The sequence below is a fragment of the Podarcis liolepis genome (genome assembly GCF_965112155.1).
Source record: "Podarcis liolepis genome assembly, chromosome: 9".
Taxonomy (NCBI): domain Eukaryota; kingdom Metazoa; phylum Chordata; class Lepidosauria; order Squamata; family Lacertidae; genus Podarcis; species Podarcis liolepis.
This window is the reverse complement of record NC_139564.1, coordinates 18,858,824-18,875,797: the sequence shown is the minus strand read 5'-3', so window position 1 is coordinate 18,875,797 and position 16,974 is coordinate 18,858,824. Positions and strand designations below refer to the sequence as shown.

The following is a 16,974-nucleotide window of genomic DNA, read 5'->3' as shown; positions in this document are numbered from 1 at the left end:
GATGTACTTGCTATAGTCAGGAAGATGCTGAGGAGACATTTATTATCCTAATCTCCCCCATCAGCATTTCCTTAACCCTATAGCCTCTTTTTGAACATTGTATTCTATTGGAAATTAACCTCATTGTTTCATGCGGCAACTGTTCCTGGCTCTTTCAATTAATCCAAGCTTTTCTACTTTTTTTAAAAAAAAGGTGTCAGAGGTTATTTATTGACAGCATGTTAGCTAACTACGGTCCTACAAAATTTCTATTTCTGCAGCAGATCCAAGAGTCAGTAGTATGGTTGAGCTGCAAGACTATGAAATGGCACTCAAGATTTGTTGCTATCGCTGCTTGCTCTTTTTGGTGAACACATGTCGCTTTTTGGCAGAGTGCATGCTAGATGTCTGATTTGGAATGGTTCATAGAAGAAACTGCACACTCAGCCAACTGCTATATATAGGGATCCCCTCTTTATTTCTCTTGTATCCTCTTATAACCTGATAGCACTGCAATGTTCTGGATTCCTCCTCCCCAAAGGACAAGCAAGGTTCCCTTTCTACAAACAGTTTCGACATGAGTCCAAGATTCATTATTTCTAAACTGGTTGTTGCCACACACCTTCCTCCTTACAGCAATATTATTTTCCTATTTAAGTCAGTGCAGACGCAATGTTCCTGATTTTATAATCATACTAAGATCAGGGTATATGTTCCTCCAGCACCTTATATTCTCATGCTTAAATTCACCCACTCTTTCGCCACCTCCACCAGCCATTAGACGATCCAGAGTTTTGTCTAAATCAATGTGTGCAAAGCAGCATATCTTTTTCAGCTTTGCGCTGAAATGCTCTATTTGTACAAGACCAAAAAAAGAGTGTTCATGGCTTTAAAAAATATGCGCTGATATCCCCCTGATAAGCAAGACAAAGTGGCCTACTGGGAGTTATCAATGTTAAAATGTGGCTTTGGCTAATGTTACAGTAAAAATTCATCTTGTCAAAATGGAAAGCAGGATTACATTCTTGTTGATAGTGCTAATTAACATGGAATTGATTTCGAGTGAAGTTTGTTAAACTTTGCACTCAAACACATTATTTTGTATGTTCATTTTATATAGTAAATGCAAATGATTAGTGTCAAAAAATAAGATTTTGCACATATTTTTCTTCCCATAAACTACCCACATATAACAATGAATTCATATTTCTTGGGAGCATTTTTCTTACCTTCATGTATAGTCTAACTGCCTTTAGTATACAGAAGCAGGGGGGAGATGTCAACTCTAAATGATGGTGAGAGTATATGTTGCAAGAAATGCCAACTGACTATACATCAGAGAGCACAATATGAAGCCACCAGCACTATTGCACACTCACCGATGCCTCCTGCCCTGTCTAATTTTTATATTTACAGGAATTAGAAGCAGCTGCCTGTTTTTTTTTATCAGGCTGCCTATGTTTTATTTGTTTCAGAAGAGTCTAAGTGCCTTCTGGAGGGTCCTGGGAATCATTAGCGTTTTTCTCTCAAGATTTCCAATTGTGCAGGTTGGAGACTCCCTTAGAGTTTAGTGCATGTCTAATGTAAGACTCAGCTAGAGTCAAATGTGAAGTTTAGTGGATAATGTGTATGCTTGGGTTCTGTTCCTTGGGCCATTCCATTAACCCAAAAGACTTTGTTCCCCTGGTAGAGTCTAACAAGTTTTCCTATATAACTCTGAGAATTATTAAAGCCTGCCTATTATTTATATGAACCTAAAGAGAATAACTTCACTTGTTTATGAAAACAAAAAATAAGTGCAAGCAAATATAGTCCAATCAGAATGATATTTTTGGTGATTCCAATATCATGCCTACCTTCACATTCTCTTAATTTAACTTGTACGCAATTCCAGATTCACGGCAAGGTGCTTTCATTTCAAAACTCAAAATGAGTCGCAAATGAGCAAACTGGTTGGGAAAATGTTTGGTTCCCCCAGTGGAAGGTGCTGCAAAAATTGAGTGCTGTTGGTATTCAACAGCTTATGTTTCACAAAGGTGCCATTTACTTAGTGCTCCACAAGAGCCTTCCTGAGCCGAAAGCCCAGCATGAAAATGTACATGACATTTGCTGGTACTGTAAATGTCATTAGACACATACCATGCCACGGTATGTCAGCCCTCAGTAATAAGGATTTCAGAATACGCTTCATGCATTCTACTTGCCTGGCTGCATCAAGATGATAAATTTGTAGTCAGAAGATCTGGCCAAGAAATTTTAGCTTCCTGTAGCATGCTTATTAAGCAGACCTCTGCTACAATTATAGTGCTACACAATGAAATATACTCACAGCAAAGTTGCTTGGTTGCTTTCTATCGAAAGTACAGGTATGACTTTTCACACAATTCTGGCTTCAGTTTTCCACCAGCCACACCAATTTAAATAGCAGTTACATTACAAGTATGACCTGAAACAGCCTGTTGCAGCGTATTTTCAATCCATAACAGGAGTACTGCTCAAAGCTGCAGCCAGGCATACTTTAAGACTGAGCTTAAGCAGGGCTATTATTTCTTCCCCTGCCTTCAGTTTTTCCTTTGTCAGTTGACACTCAACACTCTGTGGCTCCTGCAAGCCACTAATCATGCTCAGTGTTCACTGGGTTGGGTTTTTTTTTGGGGGGGGGAGGTGCGCCTTCTGTTGTTTTTTTAAGAAAAGATTTTGTACTTCTGTATACTGTACTTCAGGGACGTGGGTGGCGCTGTGGGTTAAACCACAGAGCCTAGGACTTGCTGAGCAGAAGGTCAGCGGTTCGAATCCTCGCAACAGGGTGAGCTCCCGTTGCTTGGTCTCTGCTCCTGCCAACCTAGCAGTTCGAAAGCACGTCAAAGTGCAAGTAGATAAATAGGTACCACTCCGGTGGGAAGGTAAACGGCATTTCTGTGCGCTGCTCTGGTTCGCCAGAAGCAGCTTAGTCATGCTGGCCTCATTACCCGGAAGCTGTACGCCGGCTCCCTCGGCCAATAAAGCGAGATGAGCGGCGCAACCCGAGAGTCGGCCACGACTGGACCTAATGGTCAGGGGTCCCTTTACCTTTACTTTATACTGTACTTCAGGGTTCAACCCACGAAGCATGTTGATGCCTTGCTCTTTTTTCTCTGTGGCTCTGTGCTATTGCCACTCGGCTGCATGCAGTTTGCTCTTAGATGGGGATGGTTCACACCTTTTAAATAGCTGGCTGCATCATCCTTTCTATCACATACTAACTATATCCAACTGTTCTGTAATCCATCTATGTAATTTTGCTTTGGATTTAAATTTGGTCTTTAATTCCTAGTTTGCAAATGAGTACTGAGGAAGAAGTTGGCAGTGAAGACTTCACCCATAATACTGGCATTGAAAGTATGTGAATAATTACAGACTTGTCGTTTTCTCCCAAGGGTACCTAAATCAACAGCAACACTACTTTATAAAGTGTCGAGTATTTAAACAGAGCTAACAGTAGAGCGATTCTTCCCTGCAAATAGAGGACATGAAGTGTTATGGACCATTGGGATAATCAAGATTTGGTGAGCACACAGCCCACTACTGCTTTGCCTTCCAGAAAACATGCCAAAAAAATCTATACTGCTAGTTTTTATATAATAGCTCCAAAGAGGTATCTGGCACAGTCTGGAGGGACTGCACCACTTAATATAGGCAGGAGAAACATACAGAAATCATTTATATTATTTCCCCCATTCAACCAAAGTACATAGGATTCCCAGACTGTCCTCTATCAAGGAAGCTCCAAACCTGCTTAGCTTCACCAAGACTGTAGCTCTGAGAAGCTAGAGACCTTGCTCTGGGACCAACAACCAATTTGAAACAGCATTCAGAAAGCAAGGTTTCAGCCTAGGCGTCTACTTGATGTGCTACTTATTCCAGGTCTTTACTGCTGCATAACAATAAAGGATTGGGGACTAGTCAAACATTCTGTTCCCCCATATGCATTATGTGTATCTTAAATATATTATTTCAGTCTCTATTTGAGAATTCTATTTTTACTTTTAAAACAAAAACGTACCTTTTGGGAAGGATCAAAATTGTGACCATTCCAAGGATAGCTCCACAACCCACTTCTGAAAGCAAATACACATATACACACACACACACACACACACACACACTAGTAAAAATCCAACATGGGGATTACACCTGTGGCACTATGAAACCTTCCCTATTTCATACTGAGATTAAGTCAGCAGCAATTCCTTCCAGTAGCACCTTAAAGACCAACTAAGTTAGTTCTTGGTATGAGCTTTCGTGTGCATGCACACGAAAGCTCATACCAAGAACTAACTTAGTTGGTCTTTAAGATGCTACTGGAAGGAATTTTTTTATTTTGACTATGGCAGACCAACACGGCTACCTATCTACTACTCAGCAGCAATTGTAACAGCTGCTAGGGATACAGACTGAATTGGTCTGGAACAGCCTCCCTTGGGAGGTGGTAGACTCTCCTTCCTTGGAGGTTTTAAAGCAAAGGTTGGATGGCCATCTGTCATGGATGCTTTAGCTGAGATTCCTGCATTGTAGAGGGTTGGACTAGATGACCCTTGGGATCCCTTTCAACTCTACAATTCTATGATTCTATTGTCTGGGGGGGGGGAGCATCTTGATACTCATTCACAGTTTGGCACTGTTTGGAGAAGCTGTTTCACAAGATCAACTTAGCTGCATTTCACTGAAACCCTCTCTATAAAAAGGCAATATATCAAAACAAACCCAAGGCCATTTGGGGTATTTGGAAAGGAAAAATAAAGTTAGAGCAATAAAAACCATAACTGCTGTCTGGAGGTTTGGGAAGGAATGTTTCAACATCAGCTGTATTATGAGGAAAGCTTCCTCCTTTCTTGATCTGATCTGACTATTGGGACACTAATAGCTCTCACTTATTTGTTTTCCATTTCAACTGAAAGGGAGGAGTGGTGCTTTCCCAGGAATGCCATGTGCAAAACAGAAAGGCTCCAATTTCTGTATCCTCAGTTTGGTTCTGCTTTTAATAGCAGCAGCCCTCATTTCCCACTATTATTACCTTTTTCATGGATCCACCCAAATCCCAAGTAGCAGTACAAGTGCTACCACTGCAACCCTTTATATGCACTGTGCAATCTCCTACTGATGTTTCTACCCCTTGACTTTGTAACACACCGAGTTTTAACAGCCATGGATGTTTAAACCTCTTTGCATGTATATGGTTCTTTCTATACAAAATGCTACATGGGAAACAATTCACAAATAAAGTAATGTGATGTTAGGACAGCATGTCTTGTTTTTCAACCTCAAGCTGCCGTCATAGATTTTTCTTTAAAAAAACAAACAAACTGGTCAATTGCTGGTTTTCATCCATCCAGCTAAAGGGATAGTCTCTCCCCACTTTTATCCTCAGAACTGGTAAATTAGGCTAAGAGATACTGTATGTGTCTCATTGTTGCACCATCAAGAAAAGTTACTTAAGTGGTGAAACAGAGTCTTATCAGTGTTGACACCCTGACTAGGGCATTCCTCCCCTTAAGCAGCACAACTAGCAGTGAAACTGTTGTCATTTTTTCATCAGGTGAAAACTCATCTCCTTATTTGGCCTTTTGTGGATTGTTAGGAATTTTATCACAGCTGCAAGTGAGGAACCCATATTGTGGCTGGTTATTTCATTATTGTATTTTTATCTGCTTTTGTAAAGTTGGGTTGAACTGGTTTTAATATAGTGTTTTTTCTGTTTTATTGTACAGGACTGCAGCCCAGTTTAGGATTATATAATGGAGAAACTAGAAATGGTCATATTAAAAAAAAGAAAATGAAAGACAGTTAGGAGAGTTTCCCTGCAGCACACTTTAAAATCATCAAGTAGGTCTGAGATGTAAGGTGATTTTGGTCTACTAACTTGGACTCCTTTTGTGCTTGCTTATTTGCAAGAAAGCTCGAAAAAGGAGATTTCTGACAATTTATGGTGACATAATTTATTGTGGAACAATCTTTATTCATGACAGTCTATGTTTTTTTTGAAAGCATTCATTCATTGGCCTTTAAAAACCTACAGGGCTTACTATCATAAACAAATGGCTTATGGAATATTTTATTGCCAGAAAATCCTACAAAGCGCAGTCAGAGATTTACAGAGTATTCAATCCTATACATGTCTGCTCAGATGTAAGCTGAACTGAGTTCAAAAGGAGCATATGGGATTGCGGTCTACATGGTTATTTTTATTACTCATGTAGATATTCTTAAGAAAGATACAGAAAGAAAATCGCCAGTGGTAGAAAATATGACCCTGCAAATTCCTCATAACAAAATGACCAAGACTAATTCGTATTAAGAGGTGCAAAGGCTACACGTTTAATACAAAAATAGCAGCTTGATGCCTGTGTTTGCATATGGAAAAGCTCAAACTGCCCCTAGTTCTTGATATACACTTAAAGCTTTTAACAAAAAAAAATGTGTTTTCCAGCAAGCATATCCACACACTGCAATAACGTACAGCAAATAATTTATTGTGCTTCTATCAGTCATGGAGAGGGATAAAGCATTATGAAGAACACTAAAACCCTGTTTCCAGAACACAATTCTGTCTGCTTATAAGATTTTACAAGCAGTCATTCAATCAATCAATCACATGCACTTAAGGCTAACTTCTGAAACTGCAAGGGCTATGAACTTGAAAGAAAGAAAGAAAGAATCACAAGCCCTACGTTTACCTTCATTGAAGGCACTACCTTTCATTTACTCCACCTGAGTATTTCATAAGAGAAAGCTGTACAAAAAAAAAACACCCTACACACAAAACTAGAAAAGCCTATAGGCTTTGTATAAGAGGAAAAATGTATTTCGTAAGATAGGTGTTGGGAAACAGCAACAACAAAGCCTCCTCCAAAATGGCTTTCTTCCTTTCGCAGCCACTTTTTCAAGAAAGGGAATTTTTCTTTACTTTTTGGGTTGCAACTAAAGATTTGTTGGGTTTTTTGTCTGTAAAATAGTGCTTGATTGCATCAAAGTAACATTGCACAATTGACGTTCTGTTCTCAAACCATGAAGGCTCTTAATATTGCATCATCTATATGACCACCACCACCGCTGGAAACACTCTTTCATTTAACCTCTGCCCTAGCAGTAATTGGGTTGTTTTATAGGCAGTGTATATATATTTATGTACACAGTTTGTATCTACAAAAAAGAAAGGAACAACAACCTAAGCTTGCAGTGTAAATAATAATAATAATCAAATCCTTAAATGTGCATTAAGAAGAATTCCACCACAAGGGAGACAAAATACATACTTTAAAATACAGTGACTACAATAAAGCTCAAAAGGACAAATAGGTTCATGACCTGACAAGTGGTATGAGGTTATACATCCAAGAAAAAGCAGAGAGAAAAACAGTGTCCAAATAAGGAAGAGATGAGTGTGAAAACTGAGCCTTGCAGAGATTTGAGTGTAGTTACTGGAATAGTTTAAGCTGTCACTATGAACATACAGGCTAAAAAGCTTTCATTTTAAAAGGTGGTTCAAATAATTGGAAGTTCCTTTCTGACCCTTTATGCCTTTAAAAAGAACAAAAAGAGCAGCAGCAGCAGAAGCACAGTGTCAGTGAAAATCTTGCTACTGGTCAAAACTCTCATTTTCTTGCTCCTCCATGTTAAAAATGTAACTGGATAAATTTTGTTTCAGTTCTGTTTTCTGTAGGAATTGTGAAACCCAGTTCTATCCAAGTTAAACCAAATGGGCCCTGCTTAATTCAGTGGGACCAGCTTTAGCATATAGCAATACAGCCTAAAAAAGCTTCATATCACTGTCATGAATCGTAGCTAAATCGGTTAAGATAATCTTGTGGAGGCCTCCAACATCATGTTTAGTTATGGAGCCTGGAAAGCAGAACGTTGTGATAATGACATTTTAACGCCTTTTAATTAAAAGCTACTGGTTTTAAGAAGCAGGGACCGGGGAGATCATTTGAAAAACAAGATTAGGGTGAGGAAAGCATCAAAGAGGCAAAGAACAGGGCCTTATGCTGATAAAGAAACAGTAGCTCTGGAAGTTTTGCTTTGCAATGTGTCAACATTAAGAATGACAAATGTATCCTGGAGCTGCCATGGGCTTTTATGTCCCTTGCCATGTTCCGAACAATGCATCATAATTTCAGGTCTCACGGACATTACAAGCCTCCTACCACATTGCGATTAGCTTCAAAAGAGACACAGATGTTGCTTTCTGAGTACTGCTGAGGAGTACAGTGGAAACAAACTTCAAAGCAAAATAAATAAATAAATCGAAAATTCCTTTCCTAGAAAACTGGACAGAATTTATTTATTATGGCTGAGCTGACAACATCAAGTCAAAGAAATAGGAGGCACAGTAAAAGAGGCTAAATATAAGGGGAAGTTGGAGTGGATGATCGTAGGAGGAAACTACTGTCTTCCATCAAAGTTGTCACTAAAACAGAGTAGGGGTAGAGAAGTAGTTTTGTTTTATTTTTGTTCTAACTATTTATGTATGCTTTTATCTTGTATTTTTATCTTGTGAACCATCCTGAGATCTTTGGATGAAGGGTGGTAAGTAAGTAAGTAAATAAATAAATAAATAAATTTGCAGCAAAAGAAAAGAGTCTGAGCATATCTATAGATGCATAATGATGTGAAAACTAATTAAATTCTTCAGTGGTGAGAAGGATCTTATAGCAGCCTTTCACAATCTGGTGCCCTTAAGAACTCCCAACAGCTCCAGAAATATGGCCATGGTATCGTTCAGCACATCCCGAGAGCCCCAGGGTGATAAGAGGCTGATCTACAAGCTAATCTACAAGTCTACCTACGATGGTACAGCCATTAACTAGGAGACGTGCAGATTCCTTCCTGGCTTTCCTGCATAACTTGGGAGCCACCTTTCTGAACAACATTAGCATAAATATTTCTGCAACACCTTATTTGCTGAACCTGGTCCACAATGGGGTCAAGTAGGACACATATTCATTAAGGCTGTCTCTTGAGAGCCTTAAAGAACAGAATGGGTACACATTACTCTACGTTGCTTCCTGCCACCTTGTTGAAGGCCATGGGATGGAAGATCTACTAAAGCAAGTTAAAGGGACAATCTTTGGAAAAGATTAGTGGATACAGATAGCTCAGATGTTGAAAAACAAATGTGTGCATCTAGGATGTATGCTACTAAAGCAAGTTAAAGCAAGTTAAAGGGGCAATGCTACTAAAGCAAGTTAAAGGGACAATCTTTGGAAAAGATTAGTGGATACAGATAGCTCAGATGTTGAAAAACAAATGTGTGCATCTAGGATGTACGCTTCAGGGTGCTTACCCAATCCATGTCAGGTGCACTCCGGGGCTTTGGTACACCTAGCAGTATGTTATGATTTAAGACTTTGTGGTTTCTCTTTGCTATAACAGACTAACACTGCTACGTCACTGAACCAAGGAGGTGGGAAATCAAGCATATACCTTAACTCTGTAGCTAATGTCCTCAGAATACAAAACAGAGGGCCTGCAGAGTTTACCTTAAACCTTGCTTTTTCCATAATGGTTTGGCCAATTAAAAAGAAAAATGGAAGCTTAACCATACTGGTCAGTAGAGTTGTTTTTGGTCTTTGCATGCAAAAGAAAGCACAGGAGAAGATTCTGCAAAGCCGTGAACTCTACTGTCAGTAGTAACTTACAAGAAAGGCTCAACATTAATGCTCCGAGGAGCCTATACTGGCACCTCACTTTTACACACTACCCTGCATATTAAGTTTCAGTTCAGCTACATAATGTAGTTTCAGTTCAGCTACATAATGGACCTTTAGATTCATCTCTAATCCCAAGTGAGAGAACTGACCCTACAGATTAAAAAAAAATATATTCCTTATTTTTTTCCAAAGGTCCTGGATCGTGCTTTCAGTAAAAATTTCTGCTTATGTCCAGATGTGCAAATAAGATTACAAGGAACTGAAACACACAACAGATGCCTGGAAGAAAGACAAAAATTTAAAGTTAATATACTTTAAAGAATATTTTAATGTTATGCCCACTTCCAACACATCATATGCAGAAGCGCTTTTCAGTTATATATTAAAACACAGTATCTAAAAACGGAATATTATACTCTGATTTTAAGTCTTTAAGACAAATTTTAAATAGTGTTTGCTTGATGAACCAGTGTGTAGTAAGTGCTAGGAAAAAACAGGCACAAACAAGTAGCACATTCAGCATCCACTACTGATTACAGCACTCCTAAGCAAACTTTGAAACCAAGATTTCAAAGTGATATAGATCAGAGGTCATATACATCATAAAAGCACACTCCTGGAATCTGGGGACATGGTGTTCCAGTGTAGACTGTTGCACAAACCAGACATTAATTTGTAGAATTGAAACATACATAACAGCACTTTACTCTGAATTTTCAATGCATATACTTTGCTCGTTTAAAAATTTGGAAGCTACTGCATCAAAGAAAATTGTGGCATGAAGTCCATCACACATTTCGCTCCACAATTAGCACAATTTCACTATGCAGTAAGACACATTTTTGCAGGTTAGAGCTACCCCAAAGAAAACTGCATGAGAAGCGTTTACAATTAAAGCAAATGTTTAACTCTTTTTAAAATAATTGTTAAGGTGTCAATGCTGTGGGTTCGAAGGCACAGGATGCAGTAGCCTTGCTGAAGCTAAATTAATCTGTGTGTGACCAGACCCAGGAATAAAGAGGTAAGAAACAAGTAATGGGCGGAACATTTTATTTACAGTACCTATAGGAGAAATGAGAAGAGTGGGAACCTAACTTAACTTCAATCTTGGGTGGGCAGAAACCTACCCATTTCAAGGGGCATGACAGGGAATAGCCCTGGGCTCCACTTGATGCTGACTACTGAGGCCTTTCTGTCCCACAACTCTGGGTAGCTGTAGTGTTCCATTTCCAGGCTAAGGGCTCCACAAACCAGGTAGCTGCCTAGTTTCCGGAAAAGCCCTTCATCTTCAAAAGTACCTAAGGAAGGTCACCTGTTATCTAACCTTAATCTTTCCTGTATCTGCCCTGCCAACAACGTGACCAACTTAACCATGCATCCATATTATTTAACAACACCGCCCCCTCAACACTCTCAGATTTAGTAAAGAGCAGACTAGACAAACCTCCTTGACCAATCTGCATGTTGGCAAACAATTCCTACTCAGCCCCAAAGTGATTCTATACTGGAACAGAGCGCAGGCCAAGCAGGTGCAAGAAGAACACCAAAGAAGCCTGTAGGGGGTGTGGTCAAGGCATATGACTACACACCCAAATACCAGGGCCAGCATGGTCTCCCTGCATCCAGGGCCAGCTGAAACAGTGCTCCCAGATGCCCTCTCCACCACTACTCAGCATTCTGATACATTGCGATTACTGATGACCTACATATAAATGCTTGTTTCTGTGCACACACATCACTGGTGTTTGGATAAGACCTTTCCTCTTCAGGGATGGCAAAGTAGCAATTAGTTGCCATCAACCAAGAAGCCAGCATTAGGCAGCTTTAGATTTACCTTTTTCTAAAATGGACATTTATTTTATTCCAGTAAAGCCTGGGCAATTCATGGCCAACAATTTTACTCTGAAAGGTAAATCAAGCACTGTTTACAGAAAGCTGGGGGGGGGGGAGAGAGAGAGAGAAAGAAAGGACTTAATGATTGATGCTTTTGATGTCTGATGCCTTTCGATGTCTGATGTGCATAACCAAAATGGAAAAGCAATCTCGGTTTGCAGTGGGAGGTTTCATGGGAATGGCCTGGAGTTAGTTAGCATCTGGATGGATTATTGCAGTAAAATGATGTGGAGCATGTCATTGGTTTGGCATATGGGCATAAACGTACAGGATACGCTGCAGTAAGAGACACATTGGGGAAGCTAAGGGGGGAGAAAGTGCTTTTAAAAATCCAGGAAATGTTAGGAGTTTTTTCCCAGGCTATTAAAAAGAAAAGACAATAAAAGGCATGAGAAACACACAACACTTTATAGCTTTTCGTACACATGCAGTTGGATAATTGCTAACTAGCAGTTCTGGAGCAAGGGCTGCATAGCACCACTTACCCCGCGACGGGGTGAGCTCCCGTTGCTCAGTCCCTGCTCCTGCCAACCTAGCAGTTCGAAAGCACGTCAAAGTGCAAGTAGATAAATAGGTACTGCTCCGGTGGGAAGGTAAACAGTGTTTCTGTGTGCTGCTCTGGTTGACCAGAAGTGGCTTAGTCATGCTGGCCATATGACTCAGAAGCTGTACGCCGGCTCCCTCGGCCAATAAAGCGAAATGAGCACCACAACCCCAGAGTCGGCCACAACTGGACCTAATGGTCAGGGATCCCTTTACCTTTACCTTAACGTGGTAAAACATATCCTGATGATGTGTCACCAAAACTTTCCAATAGCTACATAAATAAGTAAAACTCTATTTTTTTAATAAAATTTAAAAAATCATTATTGAAGCACAAGGAAACCAATATCCCAGTACCTTCACACTCCTAAAGATTTGGGCAGACCTCCATTTTAATTTGTTCGCTCAAAGTTATTTCACACATTTTACTGCTGGAGAAGTTAGGCATGCTAGTAAAATGCACACTTTCCATGTTGTGATATTGTGTTACTGCATTCAAAGATAAAATTACATATGACCCAGCATACAACAAATAAATATCCAGGGTGGGTGGTGGAATTGACGCAACACTTTCAGCTGCACTAATTGTTGCATACAGCATCTACTTTCTGGCACAATGGAAGGTATTCGTTAAGGATGACAAAAAAGAAAGAAGTTAGGAAATAGTGCTCATAGCCTTCCAGCTGTACACTAGAATTTCACACAGACTGAAGAAGCTGAACCCTGATGGATATTTGAAACCAAGCTCTGTGCAAGCTAGCAGCAAAATTGTTTCATTGGACACTGTATATCTTGGTGCATGAGACTTTAGCTGCAATGACTGTGAAAGGAGAGGAGTTTGTCTAAAAGTGAGTCAAAGTTGCAGATACAAAGAACACTCAAAGCCCCACTTGTCGTATTTATGCTTTCTCCTCAACTTCTATATCAGGGCTTGCCAACTCAGCACTCGTGGGCAAAGGCTTTTACTGATGGCCCTGGGAAGCTGCCCTAGACTCTGAGTTGTTGTTGTTGTTGTTGTTGTTGTTGTTGTTGTTGTTGTTTTAAGTAAGTCTCTAGTCCTCCTGGAAAGAAAGTTATGAGTCAAAATGTGCAGGTACTTTTAAAGCAATTTCTGTGAAATGAAAGTGAGTGCCGTGTGGCTACCTTGTATATTTTCCCTGGAACTGAGGAATGTTCCCTGCTGCTATTGGTTAACAACAGCATCAGAGTGTTTGTGTGCAAGAGAGAGGAAGGTATGAGTATTGTGTGATCTCCACAAGCAGGACATAGCTGACTTCCCATAAGGTTGTCGTGGTGGCTGTCTCTTATTTTTGTGTTTTGGTGCACGTGCACGGAGCAATTATTTTGTGATAGGTACCACCAGAACTCTCTCAAAATCTAAGCTGTGCCTTCTGGTCCAAAAAGGCTGGCAACTTCTTCTGTGCTATAGTTATGGAAAAGTGAAAACAATTAATAGACGGAAGTTTAGCTTGCTTTGTTTGTTTGTTTGTTTGTTTGTTTACAAGATCAAAATCTACCACATTCAACTATTTTGAGTGTGGCTTTCTCTATATGCACACAAATCAGCTGCCTCAGAAAGCATTTTATTTTCAGCAAGATGCTAACCACCATCTTATCAGATTGGCAGCTACCATTAACATGACATTGCTGTTTGAACAAGTGAAAACTAAGGCAATTCTCCATTAGCCACCAAAAGCTGGGGGGAAAGCAAATATGTTGAAAATTATGAAGTAAGAATTTTTAGCTTGATTTTAGCTCAAAGTATTCCCAGTGTTGGATAAACTGTAAAACTAACCTTGACTTCGATTTTTATTTATTTGGACATTATATCTTGAATTTACATGCAACAAAATCCAATTCACAAAGGCTTATGATATATATATAAATATATAAAAGACAATAAAAATGACAGTAAAACAGCATCATAAAAACCACGCCATCAGCAGCAGACCAATAACATAAAAAAGCTCGACTAAAAAAAAAATGTCCACCTTAACACAATCGCTTTTCCATATGCTAAGAAGACCCTGTCTTTGCTTCCCAACAGCTGTATTTTCACTGGCAAAGGGACAATGAGGAATGCTTCAGAAACTGAATTGCAAATCTCAATCAGCCTCTTATGGCAAAGAGGCAATTCCTCAGGTGGTTCTTTAGATCAGAGGTAGGGATCCATGAGCCCAAGGGTTGAAAGTGGTGGTCCAAGTCTCCCTGGCCCTTGGGACTTTCCCCAGGCCACATGCCTAACTGGCTCTGCTCATGCCCTTGAGTGCTTTTGCCTGGCTGGAAAGTGTCCTAGAATTATGCTAATGTCTCTTGCTTGCCTGGATAGAGACACAGGTGGAAGTGTAGAAACCTATGACTAGGCATGACTGGAATGCAGTCTATTGTACAAAAGGCAGGAGTCACATCTGTTGCTCCCCTTGTTGCCTCTTGACCTGCTCACCCATTGGCATGTGCCCCACCCCTGGATCCCTGAGCCTTAGACTGAGCCCAGAAACAAATTGGAAACCAATGAAGTTGAAACATAACTGGCATGATATGACCTGCCTTTCCAACCCCCACACAAAAGTCTAGCCATCATATTCAGAACCAAATGAAGTTTCCATGCTGTCCCCAAGTAGAGTGCCATGGCAGCAGTGTAGGCTCTAGTCTTGCACCAATACAGTTTATTACATGGCTCCTATTTCTCTGTAGCCATCAATGTTTCCTGTGTGCATTGGTTCAATCTTCAGACCAACTTCAGACTGGTGTCTGCTTGATTCATGATTCACACTGCAAGCTGAGCCAACAAGGCAGCACTCCAAATTGAAAGCTTGCTCTATGACAGGCCATTTAGTCACATTTTCACCAGTGGTTCATTCAGTCTGGCATCCTTCCTCAGACAGTGGACAACTGATGCCTCTGGGAAGTCCACAAGGAGTGAATGGACGTTACAGTCTTCTCCCACTACCAACATCTCTATTGTTCATAGAAGTTCATAGAAGGACTGTAGAGCCCTTATCTGCAGATGAGCTAGTTACTTCATATATGAAAGTACTGTATTCAGCAGCTGAGCACTACAGCTTTGAAGAACTCTCCAAAAAGGATGCAGCTTTGTGATACACTATAGCACTACTAGCACCTCAATCTGTCCTTAAATATCAAGAGTCTTCAGTGCTATAATTGGAGAATATCATTGAGAGTGGAAGTCAGGGTGCTAAGGTCACATAGGGCAGCTGTGTGAAAAGTCACTTCTCAATACTTAACATCCGTTAAGAAAGTCTAACAAGACCATATGTGCAGTGTTCAAAATTAGCAAGGTGCATTCTGAACCTGGCTTTTGACCACTTTCGACCAAGTGAAGACGCCTGGGTGCCAAGATGGTGCCTGACATTTCCACCTTCTGGAGGTACATGCCTGGTAATTATCAGATCTGGACTGTTTGTACACACTAATACCCCATCCTGTAGAATTCTATCAGTTATATTTTATCTGCACAATCGGAATGAATTTCTGGAACCATAATGCTATTTCTGTGCAGCCTGAGCAGGAGCAATTGCCATTAAGAGAAAGAGGTCAGAATAGGCCAATATATATGTGGACTGTCCCTGGGAAAAGTGACTTTTCTTCTTTAAGTTCTCAAAGATCTTAACCTAGCTTAAAGTTGTCATCTGAAATAGCCAGATGTTTAAATGAGAATCAATCACAGTCAGCCCATTGTTTTGAAAAATAAGACTTTGCAGCCGTCTTGTCCCAAAATGGCAACTAAACATTCCATTTTGGTGACTGTAACCTTGGTTTAAGGAGCCATTTGGCACCTAGACTACATGTCTTAGTTTCTAACACTGTATATGTGTGCTTGAAAAAATATCATGAGTATACATATACTAATGATTACCAATATAAATCACCTTAGTATATTTCATATATAACTAAACTCACCAGCAAACATGGATTCACATGAGCTAATTCAATTCTAGAACAAAATATTGCCAGACAAAGGCTTTAAACGATAACAGAATGTTTGGTGCCATGTCAGTGACAGACAGCAACTTAATTCTGCAGAGTTATGGAGCTGACCTAGGCTATTCATTAAGTACTTAAGGCAGCAGTCTCACCCAGGTCAAGTATCAAAACAAGTTCATGACACTTAATCCTGCCATGATCAGCATTTGATTTAAAAGTTCAATCTGGAGGGGGGAATCTTCTATGAGGAAACTGGGACAGTCCAAAAGGCCAGAGGCACTGGAAGAGGATCTTACTCCACTTTTTAAAGAAGTGTTGCAAAGTTTGGTTCTGAGAACTTCTTTGAAAGAGCTCAGTTCACTATATAATGTACAATTAAATTTAGAAAGATTCCACTCCCCAATTTGGGCCAGTCTACCTGCAGGCAACTTTACTGCAATTTCACAACTGGCAACTTTGCACCAACACAGTAGTAAGTACACCTCCTAGAAACCACTCAGTTTCCTTGGTGTAGTATATTTCTATGACAGAAGCATAAGGTGATATGTGATCCACACTCAGGCAGCATAGTTTTATTCAAAGTCCCAATACTCAATTCTTCTTTAAACACACCCGTTCCTTCAACTTCTGCACCCACAATACAAAAATGCAAACCACTACTATTTCTTCCTGAAGTTCATCTGAGAAGCTGTTTTACAAAATACCAAAAAAGGAAATGTGTCATCTGCTTAGGCACCAGAATGTCACTTAACAACACTGGGAAACACAGACATACCACAAAGGGGAAAGATCGTGAAGGTCACTTGGAGTTTCTGCACCACATTGACAAAGCTGGAAATGATTACCACAACCCTCACTGGCTTAGCTTATAGCCCACGATCTTCTCCAAAAGTCTGAAAGGTCTATCGTGTATGCTGCAGCCACA

The 16,974-nt window shown here is 40.0% G+C and overlaps 1 protein-coding gene and 1 long non-coding RNA gene across 6 annotated transcripts in view; one reads left to right on the top strand and one right to left on the bottom strand.

The window, feature by feature from the left end:
• The window catches only part of PDLIM5 (PDZ and LIM domain 5), a 123,239-nt gene that overhangs the window by 88,723 nt on the left and 17,542 nt on the right, over nucleotides 1-16,974 (bottom strand). The window lies entirely within an intron of this gene.
• On the top strand, nucleotides 3,013-8,561 carry LOC310686049. The gene is made up of 3 exons (XR_014515680.1): nucleotides 3,013-3,524; nucleotides 5,727-5,841; nucleotides 8,136-8,561. It is a non-coding gene; the product is annotated as an uncharacterized lncRNA (long non-coding RNA).